The sequence below is a fragment of the Cupressus sempervirens genome, chromosome 2 (assembly GCF_028749045.1).
Source record: "Cupressus sempervirens isolate cs-2001-9-10 chromosome 2, ASM2874904v1, whole genome shotgun sequence".
NCBI classification, from domain to species: Eukaryota; Viridiplantae; Streptophyta; class Pinopsida; order Cupressales; family Cupressaceae; genus Cupressus; species Cupressus sempervirens.
Window position 1 is genome coordinate 360,671,877 of NC_143119.1, and position 21,755 is coordinate 360,693,631.

Here is a 21,755-nt window from a genome sequence, read left to right on the forward strand (position 1 = left end):
TTTCAGACGATGTACATATACTTCCCGAAGGGGTGACTCAATTGTCATGCAACCTTTCAGACACTAACTCTGCCCGTCAGCTATAATATAGTCTTTACTGACAACATCATCGCTCCCCCCCCCCTCCCCCAAAAAAAAGTAAAGTCGTCTTTGGACAACAAAATAGAGACAACTTATACATCAAAATTCAACATATGACTCAAACTATTAATTACATCAAGACTCATAACAAACTAAGAAGTAGAGGGTTGCGTCTCTGATCCAACTAGTGTGGTAGATGTCCTTTACACCTAGAGCTTGTTCAACTGTGCCCGCAACTCATGTACCTGTTGCGACCAAGCGTTCAAATTCAATTTAGCCTACATTTGTAGTTCTAGTGCTCTCTTCATCATTTTTGATATCCTTCGAAACTCCACTTCCTTTGTACCCGATTCTTTCTTCGCATACCCCAACTGAGATACGACTGTTGCCTTCTTAGCAATGAGTGTTGTGCACTCCTTTTCCCAAGCCACCTACTGGGTGGCCAAACTCCCTTGTACTAAGGCTATTCTGGTAGCTGTCTCCTCCCAAGCACTTACTACTAGTACCTAATCCGCCTCACTCCTGCGCAGGGCATAGTATGCCTCCCAATACACCTGAACTATCCCTTGCGTGGGCTACTCAACTCTATTCTCCACCACAGGGTCCTGAGTATTCCAATCCTCCCACATCTCTGGGGTCCCTATGCTCAGCCATCCTCTCGCCTTAGAACATACAAAGAAGGCCGCTAGACAACCAACCCTCATAAATGCCAAGACTTGCTCCAACTCCCGTACTACCTACTCCAAGGTGCGCCTCTGTGTCGAGACCACTACTCATCTACCTCGAGTCAATACATCTACTAAGTATGTCTCCATATCCTCCTCTATAGTAGGCGAAGGGTCAAATAGCGTGGTGGGCTCTGTGGCCATTTTTGTCTCTACCGCTTCCAACATCCTCTCAGCCATGCTCCTTGTCAGAGGCTAGGGTGGTGGTGGCTCCACTGTGACAATAGGATGACTCTCTGCTAGGGCTGGAGGATTTGTCACCTCAAGTATCTCTCTCATGGGTGAGATAGTGACAAGTGTCAGCACTACCAGTCTGATAATGAACCTCCTACCCAAATACTCACTCAACTCCTACTCACTTAAGTCCTTGGTTGCAGCATCCTCACCGGTCAATAATGCATCATCTATCATCATCACTGCATCTAATCCCACTACCTCTAATCTGACCTGTGGTGTCCCCGAGCTCTCAGGAACCTCCTGCACAAGTACCTCCATCACTCCCTCATGTGCCTCTACCTCATCATCGGGAATAACCGCGGATGAATGTGTCTCAACCCCATCTCTGGTAGAACTAAGGTTGTAGCTGGCAAAACCTCTCAGTCGACTAAAGGCTCAGCAACCCCTGGAGGTGCTAATGCTGGTCGGACTGATGGTCGAGGTGTTGCCGTACTGTTGCTCTGGCAGCTATGGTGACTAGGGTCATAACCACAAGCTGCCTAAACTCCCCATATCCCGGAATGTGAACACCTGCTCGAACTAAGTGAGAGTGAGAAGTATCTGCAAGGGATCTCAGAAATAATAGTGGTGGTGTTGTGATAACCTCGACGACCTCATCATCCTCCTCGTCCTCCACCTCCTCCTTTGAGTCGAAAATGTCTTCAGAGGATGTGTCCTGCCTCCCACTATTAGTGTCCCCATGCTCTTAGCTCTCTACCTCCTGCCATAGCCTCTTCTATCTGATGGCCTTCTGCCTTCCTGGAGTATCGAGGTGCTTCCACTGCATGATCAGAGGCTCCCTTGGTTCTATCTGACCTGGCTTGATCTCTGGTCTATCATTGGGTACCAGCCGTGCTGTGGAGTCGAGAAATAGACCAATGGCATAGTGTGGCATATAGAATGTTTTGTGCTGCAATGTCATGAACTCATTCAAGCGCTCAACCAATAAAGATGCCCGATCGTAGACTCTGTCATTCATGATGTCGTTCATCATGGTCACCTGTAAAGATGAGATCCAATGCGCTACTCGATCTAGTGAGTCCACTTTTTACCAGGTTTGTCAGACAATGTCAGTGTCCTTCCTATACATCGGATTTCTTCAATCCTCTTCCCTTCTAAGTATCCATTATGGCTTCACTTTCTGCCTGAGGCCGTTTACCACATACTAGTTCTACTACCTGAACCTTCACTTCTCGACATAGTTTCTTTGGCTTGTTAATTTTTCTCCCTCCCTACACATGACCTCGTATGCCGAACACCCTAGTGAAGTCTGCTGCTCTAAAAAATATCACGAGGTTCTCTCCCAGATACTGAAATGCACTTGTTCACGAAAATTGATCGTAGGTTTCAAGCATGGTGCAAAGAAAACCCTTTAATGGAGAACACTGGCATCCGCAGTGCCCATTCCACCTGCACCCTCTGTGTGCTTTCCTTCACAAAATGGTCATTCAAGGTCTCCTGCCGCCACTTCCTACACTCCAACCTGTTCAAGCCCTCGAACTTCACATTCTGGGGTATGAGTTGTGTAGTTGCAGTTAGCTATACTTGTGTCCTTGCCTTCTTTTTGCTTGTACTTCCTACAATATGCACTCTCCCCTGTACGTTCTTGTTCATTGTGCTACTGGCTGAATCTTCTAATTTTTTCTTCCAAGCCCTCCTCCCTACACTCTCCATGACTGTCCTTTTGTTTGGTGGATGTTTGATAGGGATCCATAAACTAAGCCACTAGCATCCTTGCAGCTTGTTAGGAGGCCTTGCATGGTAATCTAGTCTTTTTTTCCCTTGAATCATTCATCTATGGAGATAGCGCCGCTAGTAAGCTTTCATCAGATTTGATCCCCGTCCATTTGCTAATTTTTTCATTGATAGGAGTAGAAGTAAACCAGCAAGTAGTATAGTAGTTGAATTTCATTCTTGGAACAACTTCTAAAATTAGAAGCATTGTTGGTGGACATACCCTCCATTATCGCCATCAAAATTATTTGGCGCTCATATACATTACAAAGCTAGATTTCATCATCATCACCGTGAAAGTTCAACATCCTTGAAAGAACAACGTAAGCCCACCTACATGATTAACCAACAAATCACATTAATATAACTAAGTTAGTATCCACAGGTGTAAGGAACCTTGGAGTTTTTCTCATGTTCTTCATGAGTATTTACTTTTCAAGAGAGGGTTGAGTGTTTGATATTCCATATCAAGTATTCAATTGCTATATGTTATGTAGTGGTACAGAACTGACATCAACAATTTGGCATTGGTTCACATCACTTTTCTAAAATAACGCCTTTGTGATGATATCATATCACGAACGTTACTCAGTTAGCTTGTTGTCATTGTTTCCCTCTAAAAATACTCTATAACGCTTGAATGATAAAAAATTATTTCTGTTTCTTGTAACGGTTATTGATGGCACTCAGGACCACAACAGATGTCATTTTCTTCCCTTATTTTCTTGTAACATTGAGAAAGTAGCTGGTTAGTATTCTTTGGAAACCACGGGCCTTAGCCTCCTACATTATCATCCCTCAACCTTATGAGTTGAGTCGACTGCCAAGCCCCCATTGATGAAGGTTGTCAATCAGGATTGCGCCTATAGCAAGAACAAGATGCAGAATCTAGCCATCCTGTTGAAACATGGAAACTCTCTTGGGTGGTGGGTTGTCCTAAAACAAGAGATGAATCTTTGGAAGTTAGGTTGGTTCCTAAATAGTGATCACGTAAAACCTAAATTTTATGCGAGATAAGGGATGAGAAGTGAATAACAACTAATGAATACTAACCTAAATAAGGTGATACATCGATGGTTTTGAATGTAACTTTAATTAAATCAACACGAATTATGAAAGACACAATTGATTCACAATACTCAGACAAACATGCAATCACAAAAATGTTTCTATGCAAGGACTGGGATCTTCTGCTTTGAAAGGAAAACCTAGGTTTCACCAATTTTCTGCAAAAAGAACAATGATCACAAACAAAGACCTGTAATCACACGTATCGAGATTCAAATCTGCAATAAGGAATATAACTTAAATAAAGGCAAACACAACATGAAAGTAAAGAATTCACAATATTGCATGAGAATCAATGAGCAAGAACAACTGAATCTCTATAACAAATGCTGAAAAAACCTTTGCTACAAATTTGCTCTTACAATGAACTCAAAATTTGCAATGTGCAAAAATCTGAATCAGAAAGAAGATGCCTCATAATGAGGTGAATGTACAATATATAGAACTCATAACCCTAATTTGGATTCCAAGATCATGCCTAGGGAAAATAAGTCAAAAATGATAGAAACTATGAAGAAGCCTCTAAAAACTGCCATCAACCACCTGCCCAACTAATAGATACCAGGAAAACTACCTCTAGCTCATCAAAATCATGCATAAAACCCTAACTCGGATCCCTCAAATAACCCAAAAATATAGCATGTAAAACACCTCATAAATATGCAAAGTATGCATGAAACAGGCTCTCATCATGAACTACATGCAAAACTGGCCTTAACTACTCCATAAATCACCAAAAATAGCACTAAAGTGCTTCATCACTGCATGAGAAAATCAAACTATCCTTAGCCTCCAAAAATAACTCCATACTTAACTCTGTAACTGCATGTAACGTTCAGTTAACTCAAACAGTCCATCTGTATAATAATAGAACTCTTCTTTGCATGAAAGAGTTAACTGAATGTTAGCTTCGGAGTTTAAATATAGCTACTAAAAATTCTCCTTGCATTTAGGCATTAAAGATTTGGAACTCTTCTTAATTCCCTTTATTTAATCAATAAAATCAAAGTCTTTATAATTATAGCCATTTGATATATTAATTTTACAATCATAACTTCTTTTTCTTATATTTATTAATATTAATGTGTTTATCGTCATATTTATTAATTTAAAACACATTAGTATTAGTAAATATAATAAAGGGACTCTAAAATATATTTTTATAAGTTCTATATATAGTAAATGATTAATAATCATAATCCATTTAATATATATATAAAACTTTAAAAAATATTTTTTAGAAGTTTCATAAGAATAAGAAATCAAGGCTCTTTATTTTATGGACCCTAAATCTGATTATAATATAGCAAAGGAGAAAATATATCAAAGGCAAAAAGAAAGGTGAAATTGTCTTGTTTTGTTCATTTGATGTTTCACACATGGAAGGAAGAGAGAGGGTTTTCAAACCCTAGCCGTGGCCATGAGTATGCTCCTGTGATTTCTTGCTTGGATGTCATTTTTGCTGGTTAGATATCTCTCATTCAGCTTCCATTCTGGTTTAGGTGCAATATTTCTAGCAGATTCTGGGCATGTTCTTGCTGTATGGCTATCATTTCTTGTTGGCCATGGATGCCTTACATCTTCTCTTCTACGGATTTCTTTTTGGTTGTGGATGTCGGACGCCATACTTTGGCATGAACTGCTTGGTTTATTGGCTGAATGGATGCCATTTCTTTGACTGAGGGTTTTTGTTGGAGTATTTGCCATTTCAGCTGGTTATTGGTCGCCTTATTTATTCCATGCGGATTTTATCATGGATGTCATGAGACGTTATCTTTCTTACATATGGCTAGGCATAAGTTTCTTCCATGGCCGAATCTAGTGATGTAAGGGTTTCATCTTGCATCTATAATACTGTAGCTTATCATAATTTCATGGTTTTATCTGCTGCTAGCATGCCATTTTTTAAGAAAACCTTGCCCTTTTGGTTTCTACAGTCGGCTTTTCTGCCATATTCTCCTTCTACGTTTTTGCATATAACTGTGCTTGTATAATTAGAATATGGTCTCCTTCATCCTGTTCACAAGTTTCTTGGCTGAGACATTCATTCACAGGTTTAGTTTGCTTGCTGGGTTTTCTTCATTTTGTATAAAGATATAATATGCATTGCTATTCATGAGATCTAGAAGCTATTTGCAGCTTTTAAAATTGAATGGGTTTTCTTTCTATAGATCTGACCATCATTTGATGAACATGAAGTATACAAACAAAGTGAATGTTATAGATCTTTGAATCTGTGCTTTCCTGATAATAGTTTTACTCTTTCACTCTAAGCACCAAGTAAGGGCAGGTTCCCTCAAGGAAAATAGAACGAAATATGGCATCTTGAAACTCATTACACATTTGTATATTGGAATCTAATTGCAAAATTTTACTCTTGCTTGATGTGTCATATACGAAAGGATAATTGCAGGATGAGAACGAACTCCTTTCCATCAAAATTTTGAAATCTGCTACAATGTTGAAGTCCTCACTGTTTATTGCATCATTATAGAAGAAGATATGATTGACAACTTGAGATTTCTTATTTGCTCTATAAAGAAACTCGAAAATCTGCAATCCCACTTCGACTTTGTCATTTATAGGATATTCATAGACCAAAATTGTGATGAATTGTTGAACAGTGGCTAAAAACCTTTCCAACTGATCTCTGTCATAGCTTTGCAAAGCTAAGAGAAGATTTTCCTTAAAATGTGTAGGCTGATTTAAGATTAATTTCCATAGCCTCTTCATCTAGAGATAAAAAAGACTCAATTGATTCCATAATTGCTGATGTCACCTTTTTGCTGTTTTTTGCACTTTTGGTTTTGTATCCTCCTATACGTAATCCCAGCTCCTTTGCTGAGTTGTAAAATTTCTTCAGTAAAGCCATGTCTAGTTCTGCAACTACACCCGTAGAACAATCCATTGGGAGGAAATTTATACTCAATGAATCTAATGAAGAAAACATTCTTCTGATCTTAATTACCAAACTTTCTTCTTTCTCTGACACCTTTGCCAACTCAAAATCTTTCATCAGATCCACATGGTCAACAAGTCTTGCAACTTTATCCCCTTTTCTTGTGCATTTGAAATTCATAATCCTTTAACCTTTGTTGAACCCATTATGACTGATCTCCCCTGATGTAGTTGATTGTATCCTTATTTTTTTTCGATTCTAATGCTATTATATATGTGATCATATGTTATGCTAGTGAAATCATAGGATTTCTGGTTATGCTTCGGCTGTTTTACTTCTGAATATTATGTTGAAAAATATTCTTGCTGTTTTAACATAAAATCTGTAGTTTATTTCCTTGTATTGTATCTCATTCACTTGTATGCTTATATGTTGAATATCTGATTTTAAAAGATCATAAACATCTTTCTATTTATACTGTAGCTTGCTGCCTATCTTGTTATTTCTGAAAGTTACATCTCGTGCCATGTTCTACCTGTATGTTTGTAAATCTCCAATTCTTCCGACTTGTAAACTAAGAATTTCATAAGTCCTCCATGATTTGACTAGAAGGTCCCATGCTTGTAATTTATGTATGCCCCCTCCATAGTCTCCCCATGTCTTTAGTCTTTGCCTCTACATGATTTGACTAAAAGGTTTCATGCTTATAATTTATGCATCTCCCTTTGATAGCCTCCTCGGTCCTTCAATCTTGGCCTCTACATGATTCAATCAAAAGGCTTCATGCGTGCAATTTATGCAAGATCCTTCAACAACCTCAAACTTCATACTTATATCTGCACATGAAACAAACTCATTAGCATAAACATGTTTTACTTTTTCAAATTTCTCTTTTGCCTTCTTGTTTTATAATATAGTTGTCTAAATAACCATGTTGTAGGAACAGCAGTGTATAGATAACCGGAAAAATTTCCATTGCTCAGTTCATATGAACTGACCCTCCTCTTCTTTCATTTTTTGCAAGTCTATTCCCAGGTGGAGATGCGGGCTCAATCCATCAACATTCAGAACACTGAATTTTCCATTCAGGCAATGGAGACCTTTCCTTTCATCTTCAGTACTTTTCTATTTATACAATGTGTTTATTCAGATATTATGTTAGGAGCTGAGAATGCTTGTGGGATATCTGAATGCATTGTATTTAAGTACGGTGTAAAACTCGAACACTTTGTACCTTACCAAAAAGAAACAAAACAGTTTTGAATACTTCAATAAAAATGAACTGCTTTGGTACTTGTATTTCGAATAAAAGTGATCAATTTTTTGTTTACTAATTTCTGTACTTTACTTTCTGCATCCTTTTCATTCTGTAATATGTATTCTTAGCAACTAAAAAACACTTAGCTCAATATAAAGACAAGCATAAATAGCAATTTAGGAGGTATGCTAAATTGGTAACATTTTTGGTGACCTCTCAGGGTTGTTTGCCTGCTAAACAGTAATAGACCAGCTGCTACAGTTTGCCTCATACTGGTACCTGCTCGATAGTGTTGCAGGCATAGTATTTCTTGCACCATACTTGACTTTGTCGAGTCATCCAAATTCTATGAAAAGTGCTAATAATCTTACTATGATGTTTTATTCATTCACGACACCAATCAACTCTACAAAGCCCATGTAATCTCACTGTAGATAACCATATTCAAAGTCATGAAATGTCTCCTTTACTTTAGCAAACCCACAGTTCAGATTACCCATTAAATGAATTTTTTGTCTCCAATCCTATTTTGTATGTTTATTGGGAGTTTGTTCCAACTATTTCTTCGATGACATATTTGCTCCACTTGCCATCCAGGAAAGTGTTCTACAGATTTTTGTTTTCCTAAGCTGAAGCTAGAACAATCTCTTGGGTGGATATTTTGCAACCAACAATTTATTCAAATCCAATTGCAAAATAGTCAAACTAGCCACAACATACAAGACAGAGTCTCACCTACCTTTAAGAGAAGGTTCCCCCTTCTCATCATCCCTTGGATCAACTCAAGGTAACCAAAAAGTTGAGAGATTTTGTAAGGGGTGTTACCAATATTCTTTCCTCTTAGCTTTCAGGAAAGAATCCACTTACCCGCGGGGTGAGTAATGGGCAAGATTAAATCTCTAAACTATACTTCTATCTAATAGCTAGAAATGGTGATACCGATAAACCAACACCCACTCAAAGGTTGATTGATGCTCTAAGTCTTGTTTGTCTAATTTCTAAGAAATACCACTACCATTGGGGCCCAAAGTCTTCCAAAAGTAGATGAGTTCTATTATATAACCTATTTTTAGTTTCAATTTAGTCTATAAGAAAAACCTCTACCATTGAGGTGCAAAGACTTTGAGAAGTATGGAAATTCTAGCTATTTTTCATGAATTTGAGATGGTAATACAAGCTACAGTCAAAGCTTCTACTCTATGTATTACCATAATCGCTCTCAGTCAAAGCTTCGGCTCCGTTGTTTCTTAACTCACTATGTTCTATTATTTAAGCATACAATAAAACATGAATAAAAAACAATAGACACAAATGACAATCAAAACTTCCAATTTGTGCTATTGCAATTGCTTCCAGTGAAAGCTTCGAATCCAATTCCTTCTTTTTATTCACTCTTCTTCCAAATTGGTACTACACAATCAAAGTTATGCTTGCACAAATTTGGCAGAGATTTATGCATACATTAAAAGATGATTTTTACAATGAGACGACACTTTTTATACAGACAAAGAAGTGAGGCAAAGGAGGAAAAAGTGGGAGCAACTCAACCAATTTGACCCAATAAAACTAGATGAGAAGAATTATTAGCTTACATGTCATGAGGACATGCAATTCATCTTTTGCAACTACAAAGATGAAAAACACTTAAAGAAAATGTTGAAGTTGTTGATTCTGAATGAATCAATCTTATAGTTTGTCAACAAAGGGCGTGTACTTGGTGACAAAAATGTGGACGATTGCCGAATTGGAAGTCCCTGTATTTTGCACTACTATACTCTCTCTGATGAATTGTTATTTAATATTTGAAAAATCGATGTAATCAAGCTTTTCCCCATTTTGTAGTTGTCAATTCTTCTTTGTCAATTTCATACATTATGGGGTTTCTGACACTTTGAAAAACCTTCTCAATGATGTCTAGATGTAAAACTAGAACAACTTTCCTGTCAACATCTTTAAATGATTCTTCTCTTTTCTTTTTTCTTTTTTCTTTTTTTACAAATCAAAGTGCTTTGGTGCATTCCCACATGAACTCAGGTTCTAGGCTGCCACTAAGAACGTGGGGACCAAATGAATTATTGCTTCTTTGGATTCAAAGCACGTCTTCTTGACTGGATGTCTCTATTCGTTGAGGAAATTTTGACATATCTTGAAGAGTGCGTCAAAAGATGAAGATCAAAACATCTCCCAATGAGATTGGATCCTTAAAAACTTAACAATTTCAAATACAATGAGTATTCATGAGAGATAGGTGTTTGAAGCACGGATTGGATACTTAGTGAACACTTTTGAAGGCTGGGAATGAATGGAACAGCTTCTATTTTGGGCAACAATGGCCAAAATCAGGTTTAGGATGATGGAATACATATGGGCAAAAATAGGGCTTTTGTTAGGAAAGGTCAAGAATGCAAGTTGCAAGTATTTGGATATGTGCAAGATGAGAGTTTTCGTGTTTTAGATGTGAGTTTTCACCCAAATCGGGTTCTCTAAATGTCATTGCATGTGGTAGGAACTCCTCATTTTACATGATGTAAAACATGCAATCGGGTTCAGAGAGTACAATTACATGTATAGAAAAGTGGAAAATGTTTATTGTACAAGGTAAGAAGTTCAACACATGTATAACACGATTGAATTCAGATAGGTACTTTATTCATGTATGCACTTGCAGATTACAATCCGATTACAATGACTACAATGATCCATCGATGATTCCAAAGTCCATCTCGGACGTGTACATATACCTTTCCAAAGGGGTGACTCAAGTGTCACGCGCCCATTCGGATACTACTCTACCCGTCGACTACACTATACATTTTACCGACAACATTATCCCCCCCAAAAGAAAAAGCCATCTCCGGACGACAATTACAAAATATTTGAGACAAATTAACAACAAAATACATTAACTGACTAACTACAACAAGATAGATCTATTTCTGTCACATCACTTTCACATTCATTCTGTGCCTGCACCAAACTAGTCTTCTACCCACATTGCATCTGTAGCCACAATACTATCTCCTTAGCTAACCTTGATAGCCACCTGTGCCACTTTCTCTATTTCCAACTCCTAGGTACACTGAGCCAAGTGTTGCCGTACTGCCTTCAATTGGATAATTAGCTCCTCCCGAGCTCTCTATGCATCCACCAAGATGGCCTCATGCCCAAACACCTACTCCGAGTGCCACCTCTGACACACAGACACTCATGCCCACCGTCGCAACTCCAGGTCTCATCAACTGGTCATACTTCCCACGATTGATAATCCGCAATGACTGGGGGTCTAGGGGGCAACGCCCCCAACGGGGTCGCCACCAAGACCAAATTAGCACTCCGAAACCCACACAAAACTGCATGGAACACACTTTCTGTCATTTTTTTCAAATTCCACACTCCTTCTGGCAACTGCTTATGTCTACCCTTCCCTTTGGCATCATGCATTACTCATTCCGAACTGTTTCAATCTGTCGTCATTATTTTATATTTATTTTTTGCTCTTCTACTTCCTCTTTCCTGAAGACTTGCTTTGTGAATCGGCTACACCAATTCCTCTTCCTTTCCTGATACCCTTCGTACGGCTGTCCCAGCTTCTCCCTTGCTATACGTCGTACGACCTTCTTCTTCCCTTTCCTCTAGTCACCAAATCCGTACTGATTCAGGTCGTACAGTCTATTTGTTTTTGCTTTGCTATTCCTTACTTTACCATATGGTCATCAATGATTCGTCTGTGTTTCACTTAGGGACTGTACGGTCCTCCTTTGTATTCTTTCCCACTAGAGACCGTACGGCTATTCCTTCTATCTTCTTATTCTGTACGGTCATGCTTATTCCTTCTATCTGTTGTACGGTCCTTCTATTTTCCGTACTGTACGGTCTTGCTCACCTCATCAAAGCCTCGAGGCCATACGGTCATCTAAAACTTTATTCGATTTCCAACACAAGTTCTTTTGGGGCCGTACGACTATCTAGGGGAGCCGTACGGTCATCTAACTCCTTCTAATTTTCTTTCCAAGGCCATACGACCTCTTTCTCCAGACTTTTCCTTATTGTATGTCTTTATTAATTTTGCTTCTCTTCTATATAGTCTCTGCTAAGGCCGTATGGCAAACTTCTACTCTTGATTACTTTAATATTTAAAATTCACCTCTTAATACATTTACTTTATGCTTCATTTTATCACTTCATACTTTTACAACTACAATTTATCACTTGACATTTTAAAACTATATTCAACTTTAATACTATACATATATACATTATTTACAGACGTCTTTTCTTCGTTCAATTATTTGCCCACGGAGGATCCTTCCTTTCCCTGTATATTTTCAACTTTGATCCATTTACAGCATCTGGTATTTCTTTTCTGTCTATTGTCCACAATTTAATTGCTCCGTTATATCCAACTTCCCTTATCTTGTATGGTCCAACCCATTTGACTTTAAATTTTCCAGGCCTTATTTCATTTCGTCCATTATACTTCAATACCAATTGATCGGGTTGAAAGTTGTTCAATTTTAAACGCTTCTGATGCCATACCTTCCACCTGTTTTGTGCAACTTCCGTGGCCCATGCTGCATAGTTCTTATTCATTCGGTACGGCCGCTTTTGTATAGGTACCGCACCTTCGATTAATGGTATCCGATGGAAACATAGTTCTGGTGGTACTCCCTTTAAGTCCTTATACGTCCAAACAAAAACATCTTTATACTCCATGAATATTCTAAATGTTGTCGCCTTTAATACTGGGTTCCAATCATCTCCTACAAGAATGTTCTTTAGATTCTTCTCATTACCCAAGTTCATTGTTTTCACTGTCGGCTCTTCATACTTTATTGGTTTATCTTTACTAAACGTATGGGTAGGTGTTTCATCCACCTGTGCTTCTCCCTCCTTCAGTTCACTGTACTCCTTCGGAAACTCATGGCCTTCTTTTCCTTCCTCGATACTCAAAATATTGTAGCTCGAAAAGACCTCATAATCTTCCATTTGCTAATGTAGCAATCCATTTATTGAATCTAGGTCGTCATCAATTGACCCTCCTTCTAATCTCAGCACCCCTTCATCATCTGGTTCCATCCTTTTTTTCCCTTCGTCGTTATTCTAGCCTTCGCCTTCTGAGTCCGACGATGTTGCTTCTTCTCCTACCATCTGTGTATGCAAATCGATTATAAATCTCCTACCTCCTTTCTCCATTGACAGGGTGTTCCTTTTCCAATCATGCTTTACCTTAGCTTGCACTAGCCACCCCCGTCCCTGGATGGCGTTGTACCCTCTTCTCTTTAATGGAATGACTACAAAATTCAGTAAAAATGGTTGTCCCAATTGTTACCGACTGCGCCATCAGAGTGCCCAAGGGTTTTATCCCATGTTGATCTGCTATAAGTAACTAAAAGGTGGGTGGCCCCAGTTTTGGTTGTCCAAGTTTTTTCTAGATATCTTCCAACATCATATTCACTCCCGATCCTCCATCTACTATTGTATCTGTTAGCACCGTACCCAAAATGCCCATCTCCACCATTGCTCGGTGTCTACCTGTCGTAAGTGCTAGTAACATCGGGTTTGTTGTTGTTGTCGTGGTTGTTTCCTTACTATCCTTTGCTTCCTTTGTCACTCTCGGGGATGGTGTCATATTTGTAATAGTCATATGCAGCTGTGGCATGGGTGAGAAGATCATTTAATTTGATTGGTACTTTCGTTTGCATTATCCGTTTCACTATGTCTTGTTCCGCCAAGTTTCTTTTCGGAGTTTCAGTAGTGTCTTTTACTTGTGACTTCTCCGCTCTCATCTGCTTCTCTATCTCTGTTTGGGATTTTTGTAACCTCTCCTTCTCTTCTTCTACATTCGGATATTTTGCCTTCCTTGCCTGCTCCCGCGTGATTGCCAACACATTCTCATTACTTGTTTCAATACTTAATAAATTTATGCTTTTCTTTGGACATTTTTTAATCTTCATGGTCCCCTAGACCACACCATCTGCACAGTAGTTGCAGCGCCTCCTTCGTAGTACAATCCCTCACGAAGTGACCCCAAAGATTACATGCTCGGCACTATATCATTGGCCGTCCACTCGCATCATATTGTATTCTACTCCAGCCTCCATTGTTATTATTGTTATTGTTTCCGCCCCTACCGCGTCTATTATTATTTCGATATCCACCCGAAGTTGCATCATTGCCTACGTTATTGCTATTGTTCGGTGCTTCCTGCATTAGTAACACCTGCTAGTGTCCTTTTGTTTTCAAGTTAAACGGGCACTCTTTCAGAGAATGCCCCGCCACTTGGCAGATGTCACAAAACTGCTTCTTCGAACATGAACCTTTCATATGGCCATTCTCCTTGCAATCTATACACCACAATTCTCCTTTTACTGTATCTAGATTCTTTTTCAAATTTTTGAATTCTTTCATCATCCGAAGCATGTCTTTCTGTAGAGCTTTCACCTTCTTGTTTGATTCCTCATCGCTACTACTGCTCTCCGAGGATGAATCATCCAAATCAAAGGACTTATGCTTTTTCTTCTTAATCGTCTTCTGTTCACTTGCCAAATCCATAGCGCGAGTATATGCATCGTTGTACAACGCCAGTGGTACAATCTTCATTTTCTTTTTAAGAGCCGACCGTAGCCCCTCCATGAACCACCATTTTTTCAACCCATCCGCTGGTTGACTCTCCATCTTTTCGATCAAATCTTTCAGTCACCTGGCATAGGTTCGGACTGTCTCATTCTTTCCTTGTCTGGTGTTGTATATCTCTGCCACTATTTCATTATCATCTCGGAGCAATTTGAATTCTGCTATAAATTCTTTTTTAACATTCTCCCATGTATTAAGTTTCTGAGGACTGGTGTCAAAAAACAAATCTATTGCCACACCCCGTAGGGTCGTTGGAAATTGTCTTACCCAATCATCCTCATTCGTCACACCATTTGCCGTCCATATGGTTTCACACATTTTACAATGTCTAATAGGGTCTGCTGAACCATCACCGTGAAACTTGGGTAACTTTTCTTTAGGGCCAGCCATTGTTACTTGCCTTTGATTCTAAGGTACTTGTGTACCCGTGCTGTTCTGGACAACAGTCTTGTTTCCAACAACTGCGTTGTCTGGTGAAAAGTCTTCAAGTGACGTTCTATTCTCCGCCTGTATTCATTCGTCCGGTGTATCGGGAACGAAGAGATCACTCCACGCTCGTGCTCCTTCAGCACTCCGAGCCGTGCGAGTTGTTTCCCTTCCATTCAGACACTCTCCCCTCAGTATATACAGGTTAAGGAATTCTTCCCTTGTTTCCTCCACCAAATTCAAGCGTTGTCGAGTTTCTTCCAACAATTCCTCCGCACTCCTCAGCCTGCTAGGTGAGTGCACTCCCTCCGTCTGTGCGTCTTCACCCCTTCAGTGCCCCTTGGCAATCTACTGAAGTCTCTGTCTGCGCTCTGCTTGTTGTGTTAAAATTAAAATTTCTTTTGCTGTACTTAGTTCATTTTTATTTGTTACCTTGTTCTGATCTTTGTTTGGCAAATTCGGCATTAATACTCATTCCTTCATTCTAGGTACGTCTGGCAACGGTGCCAAATGTTTACCGTACAGGGTAAGAAGTTCAACACATGTATAACATGATTCAATTCAAATAGGTACTTTATTCATGTATGCACTTGCAGATTACAATCCAATTACAATGACTACAATGATCTATCGATGATTCCAAAGTCCATCTCGGACGTGTACATATACCTTTCCGAAGGGGTGACTCAAGTGTCACGCACCTGTTCGGATACTACTCTACCTATCGGCTACACTATACATTTTACTGACAACAGAAAACGAATGAGTTTCGAAAATGGATAAGTATGGGAGGAGAAATATGGAAATGCACTTGCATTCTTGGGTGTATATCTTCAACTTTTCTCCAAAAAAATTTAAAACAAGCAACAAACAAGAAAGAAAAACTAAAAACAAAACAACTTACCTCTTTCTTTTGACTCAAACTTGATAAACTTCAAAACCTTTCTTTACATGCAATTTAATTTTCGGAGTTGGAAGACAACTGAATTTGCAACAACATGAAGATTTCATACATATTTAAAACTAAATGCAAAAAACTAGGGATGGATTTGAACAAATGGACAAAAATGAACCAAAGAATGCAATACTTTAGCAAAACAAGAAAGAAATACAAGAAAAATCATATCCTCACACTTAGACAGCAATGAGCAAAATTTTGGAGAAAGAGAAGTTTGGATTAACTTGTCTTCTCCAAAATCTTCTTCACCAAGTGCATTTGCATGTAATGACCAAATGCCTTTGAATGTTTCAAACCTTAGCTTCAAATCATGGTTTGTAGATGCAAATGCAAATGCAAGATATTGCAAATGATCTTGCAAATGTCTTCCAAAATACAACTTGCACTTCTCCAACTGATTTTCATGTCTGAAAAAGCCTCTTCAAGGAGAAATCAGGTTTTCCAATGTCCATTACATGTGCATGTATTGGCTGCAAAAGCTTGCTGCAAATGCCTTTCCTTGCAAGCTTCTTGGTAAAACATGGTTTAGATGTCCTTCTACATGGATGTTTTTGGGTTTTGGAGCGGAAAATCGAGTTCTCCCGAGACAAATGCATATTTAAAATATGTAACGCAAATGCATATAAGTCTTGTTTGCAACCAAAATCGGGCTCAACAAGAGCAAACACATGCAACATGTTTATATTATAAGAAAAAATGGGTTCTCAAGGTACATTTGTGTGTTTTAAAAATGACATAAAAACACATGGATTTGGATATTTTTATGCAATTAGTGCCCTAGAAAACCAAACACATGTAATGATTTTGCGAGAAATTAATAGAAATGTGGCCTCTTAAAGCATTTACATGCATCCACAAACCAAAATGCCTCATTGCAAGCAAACACATGAATTGGAAATGCATGTATTAGCAATTTTTAGTGCAAAACGCACTCTAGAGATGACATTACATGTAACGCCCAGCATGTAGTTTAAGATATATGCAAATGCATGGGACGTTGTAACATATAAGATGCAAATAGCACCCTGGAGTCCTCATTGTATATTTAAAATGGCATTGAAATAACATGTTTTAGTTCAAATAGCTCTCTAGAAGGGTATTTGCATGTGACGCCTTGGCTGGAAATGTCTTCTACATGCAAATCGGACAATAGACATGCAAATGCATGTTTTATTTTGGGCCTTTTTTTTGTCTAAGTCAAACATATCTCTCCAAGAGAAAAATCGCACTCTATAGATGCAATAACATGTTTTATTTTTTCCTTCAAGTGCAAATCGCACTCTTCAAGTGTCATTGCATGTTTTCAAATATGCTTTTGACTTTCGTGAATTTGAGTTGGACAAGTCAAAATCACCCTCAAAAGATGCACTTGCATATTTTGGTTGTTTGCATTTGCATGCAAGAGGAAAATCACATTCTCTAGATGCAATTGCATATAGGATATTTCAAAAAAGACATATTATTGAGTTGTAGAACTTCAATTTTCTATTTAGCACATGTCTAATTGATTATTGAGTAAATATCATTGAAATGGGCCAAATACAATATTTACATTATATAGCATAGTTACACCACCCTACAGGATGGTTGGACAAGTTTTCGAGACAGGGGGACACAGGGGCCTTGATTTGGGGATGGAGAGGGTACGGGGGGTAGCGGGGGGAGTAGGGGTGTATATAGTATATACTATCTATATGGTACTTAAAATGCTAGTTATGAAAAGATGTACTACAATTATACAATATAAGATATAAATATGTAGAAAACTTAAACATTGAATATTTCGTTGAAGTTTTGAACTAGAACATCATGATTCATGATCAAATAACAAACAATGAACATTGAACATCAGCAAATGAAAGTGCAAAATTATATAATTTTTAACTTTTAATATATATCAGTCTTAAGAAATAGAAATGCAAATGTGAATAAAAATGAAGAATAGAAGGCTTTTGAACAAAGGAGGAAGGAATGGGCCTCACATCCCATTATAACAAAAATAGAACCAAGAAAATATTAAAATAATGCCTTTTTTTTTTTTAAATGTCCCCCATCTTGTTGCTGCAGGAGACATCTCTACGTCCCCCCGTGCGTACCCCCACACCCACAGGGGTTTTGGAGATGTCTTGTCATCTCTAGCAAAGGTGACACTATAAGTGGCGCCACGCAAGACGCCGAGACACCGTCCCCCAGTCTCCGGAGCAACTTGGTTTTGGTGGGGGGACGCATCCCCATGTTACATTGCTATATAGTTGACATATTGTGTAAATATTTATTTAAAAGCAACATTTTACTAATCAAGCATAGGCTAATAAAATCAAAAAACAAAAAGGACCTAACAAAAGCCTTCAATAAATAGATTCACTATGTGAATTGGGAACGATTGATTGATCAAAGTTGGCCAATTAAATAGTGAATTATCTCAGAGATATGCAAAACTTAGTTGAATAAGTTTTGCATTGTTACCTCCATTTTGTGATGATCACAGTATCGAGGACAACAAGATCTTCCTTAAATAACTGTCAACTCAAGCTAAAGTCATCAAGAGTTTGGACTTTAAATTATAGCCTCAATACACATTATTTTTCCAGATATTTAAAACCACGACACAAATTCTTTATGGCAATTCAAAATAATTCTAAAAATTATTTCGTATCGTGCAAACAAATGTTTCTGCCTCCTCCAAATATTAAATGGTGGTCATATACTCCAGATTATTCTCTCAATACTTTGGAAATGGATTTCTTAAAAGTTTTCTATTCAATACCACCAATGTTTGGTCGTCCAACCTTAGTCACACAACTATATCTGCTATCAGACGATATTGGAAATAATTTTCAGATTTTAAACTATAGCCACCATATAAAACAATTACCAACTTTAAGGTGGTGATGCAAATATTTCACACCCTGATTATAATCCTTAACCAATAGATTACTCAAGCCCACATAAAGAATAACTATTATGTGCACTTTCTTTTTGTCTTCAGGTAATCATTATTGCATATATACCTCATTAAACCTAGTTCCATTTCCTGCAAATACCCATTACCCTGTCTATATTTCTGCAACTTCATTCTAATCAAACGTCTCGCCATACCCAACAGGGCAGCAGGTTCAATGCCCTGATACCAATGTAATATATCTTGTCGATATTGTAATATCTCCACTATTAGGGTTCATTTCAGACAAGTAATACTTGCAAAATAAATGTTAGAACTTAAACAATAATAAATCTAACTACACTATTCTACCCTCTATCTTACACCCCAATCTTAAAGGCGTCTCCAGATCAGGTTTCCTAACCCTTAGTTATTCCACTGTCTTCCGCAAAGAACAACCCTTAAGATTCCTCTTGGACAGGACATCCTCTATCCAAGGTCAATCACATTTGCATATGTTGACATCATCAGAATATTCTAGCACATAGAGATTATCTAGTTATCCTACTCATGGTGGTTAGATGGAGACCTTAATGCCCTACATACCCCATGATACGAACCCCATTAATCTCCATAAGGCCAGTCCCATGGATTGACACAAAAGGATTCTTATTCCTTATATAAGGAATCATATTGATTATCTTGTTAAAATGACTTTTAAGTATTCAATATAAATACAACTCATTTCATTAAAGACTATGTCACAATAATACATTAATGTTTAATTATAACGTTCCATTGTTTAGTTCAATTTATTTAAATTCGTAAAACAAATATGCTTTAATACTAACATGTGATAATTCTTACCTATGGTGTAGGGTCCATGCCTCCTTAGCATTTCCTTAACACATGTTGTTTGATCCTTTTTAAGTCATTGCTGCTCAATCCTATTAACACCCATGCTGTTAGTCACTATTGATTGGCTTACTAACGGTTGTAGGTGACTTGTTTTATGTTTGTTTGTTTTCCTAATGCTGACTTTTCCTGCTGCCTTTCCTTATTTGATTGGCTTTCCAGTGTATTGTTCAACGGATTTATCCGTTTATTTGCTTGCCATATGTCCTCTTCATAATTAATTTTTATGCGTTCTCCTTGTATATTTTTCAGTGGTTCTTTCGCTTCGTCTTCCATGTCAATTCGTTAGCTTATATAATTTGTGGCTTGATGTCCTACACACATCAGTGTTGTCGGTTACTCTTCCACGTGAGCGGTTCGTACTAGTCTTGTAAATACCTCTTAGCGGTAATTATGGGATCTTTGTGTTTGTGTTTTTCCCATCCTTATAACTCCCCCCCACATTTAATCAAGCTATTCCGCCATATGTACCCACTAGTATGTAAGGGCCTATAGCCGCAACATATGGAGGTTACCTTTTGACTCATCGAACACCCATCTTATATGGTACCAGGTATATCATCAACAGGGGTTGTCTAATTAACTTTATACTTTGCACCGCTGTGTTTATTATTTATACTTTATTACTTCCATATATAATTTGTAATAAAATTTATCTAATATTCAATCTACGATTCTTACTTATAAATATATATTTGATTAATTATTTGGTAATACTAGAGCAACAGATTGCTTTATGCAATAAGCTTCGGAATGGACCAGCAAATAAACAACAAATTGCTCGAATAGAGAACCTCAAAATTTTCTATTGTATTATAATATTCAACAATACAATAACATGACTAACAAAAGCTCATATAAATTCTTAAAAATACATTATTCCATTATACATCAGAAACACAATAATAAGCACCAAATTTGCAATCTAAAATATAGTACTACAATCAGATTGAAAATACCAAGAAAAATCTTGTATGCACAGTGTGAAATTTGTCTCAAATCCACCACAAGACTGAACCGGGTTTGCATCTGATTCACAAGAAGACCCTAAAGGTGTCCGTCCTCAAGATCATGAAACTAAAAGCAAAGCTTCCACTTCCTTAAAGGGAAAACTGAAAACAATATCCAAATCTAAGCATGCTCAAATGAATGAAGTCTCCGTTCTTTTAATGCTCAAAGCTGTGACTCTTCGATTCCCTTCTCCTATCTATTTGTCTTATTCCTTCTTTGTCACATTTAAGCCCACTTTATAATATTAAATTGACCCCTTTTTATAAATTTACATTATGCTCTCATAAGTCAATTCCAATATTACATGAATAGACCATTAATTTCCTAATGTCCCAAAATGGGGACACTACAGCATACGCTACCATTTTGAATTCTAGATAAAATGTCTTCTTATTTACACATTATCTAATGTTTTATATACTGCCATTGTGTCCACAGCTTTGTAATGTAAAACAAGGCCAGCATTTTGAATCTCGGTTCATACTTATGTCAAAAACATTTCTGGCTTAGTGTATGTTAAGTATGTCTATATATGCAAAATAAGTTTATTTAAAAGAAATCTGCAAATAGCCAACAATAACTCTTCTTCCAAAATTAGAACCCTTTGTTTTGAAACCATACAAACAATCTGTTTGAAAAAAAAATGTCTAGAGGAAAAAGATGAAAATTTGGGGTGAGACGTGTTAAGGTTATTTCAAAGATTGACTTCCATTTTGCTAATTTATGGCTGTATCTTCACCTCTTTCTGACATACTTTAATTGGTCCAATTTTAGTTAACCTTTGTATGAAACATGTTCAATTTGGTTTTATCGTCTCACTTCCTCCTTTTGTGCTAAATTGTATATATAACATTATTCAATCAGTTATGTATTTATAAGGAATATGATGTCTAGCTTCAGAAGGATCTATCATAAACACTGGAAAATAACAGTATGTTCTGCTTGTGCTT

General features: G+C 37.6%; 1 protein-coding gene across 3 annotated transcripts in view; it reads right to left on the bottom strand.

Moving 5' to 3' along the window:
* Positions 1 to 21,755, bottom strand: part of IBR3 (acyl-CoA dehydrogenase-like protein) — a 403,438-nt gene that overhangs the window by 118,486 nt on the left and 263,197 nt on the right. The window lies entirely within an intron of this gene.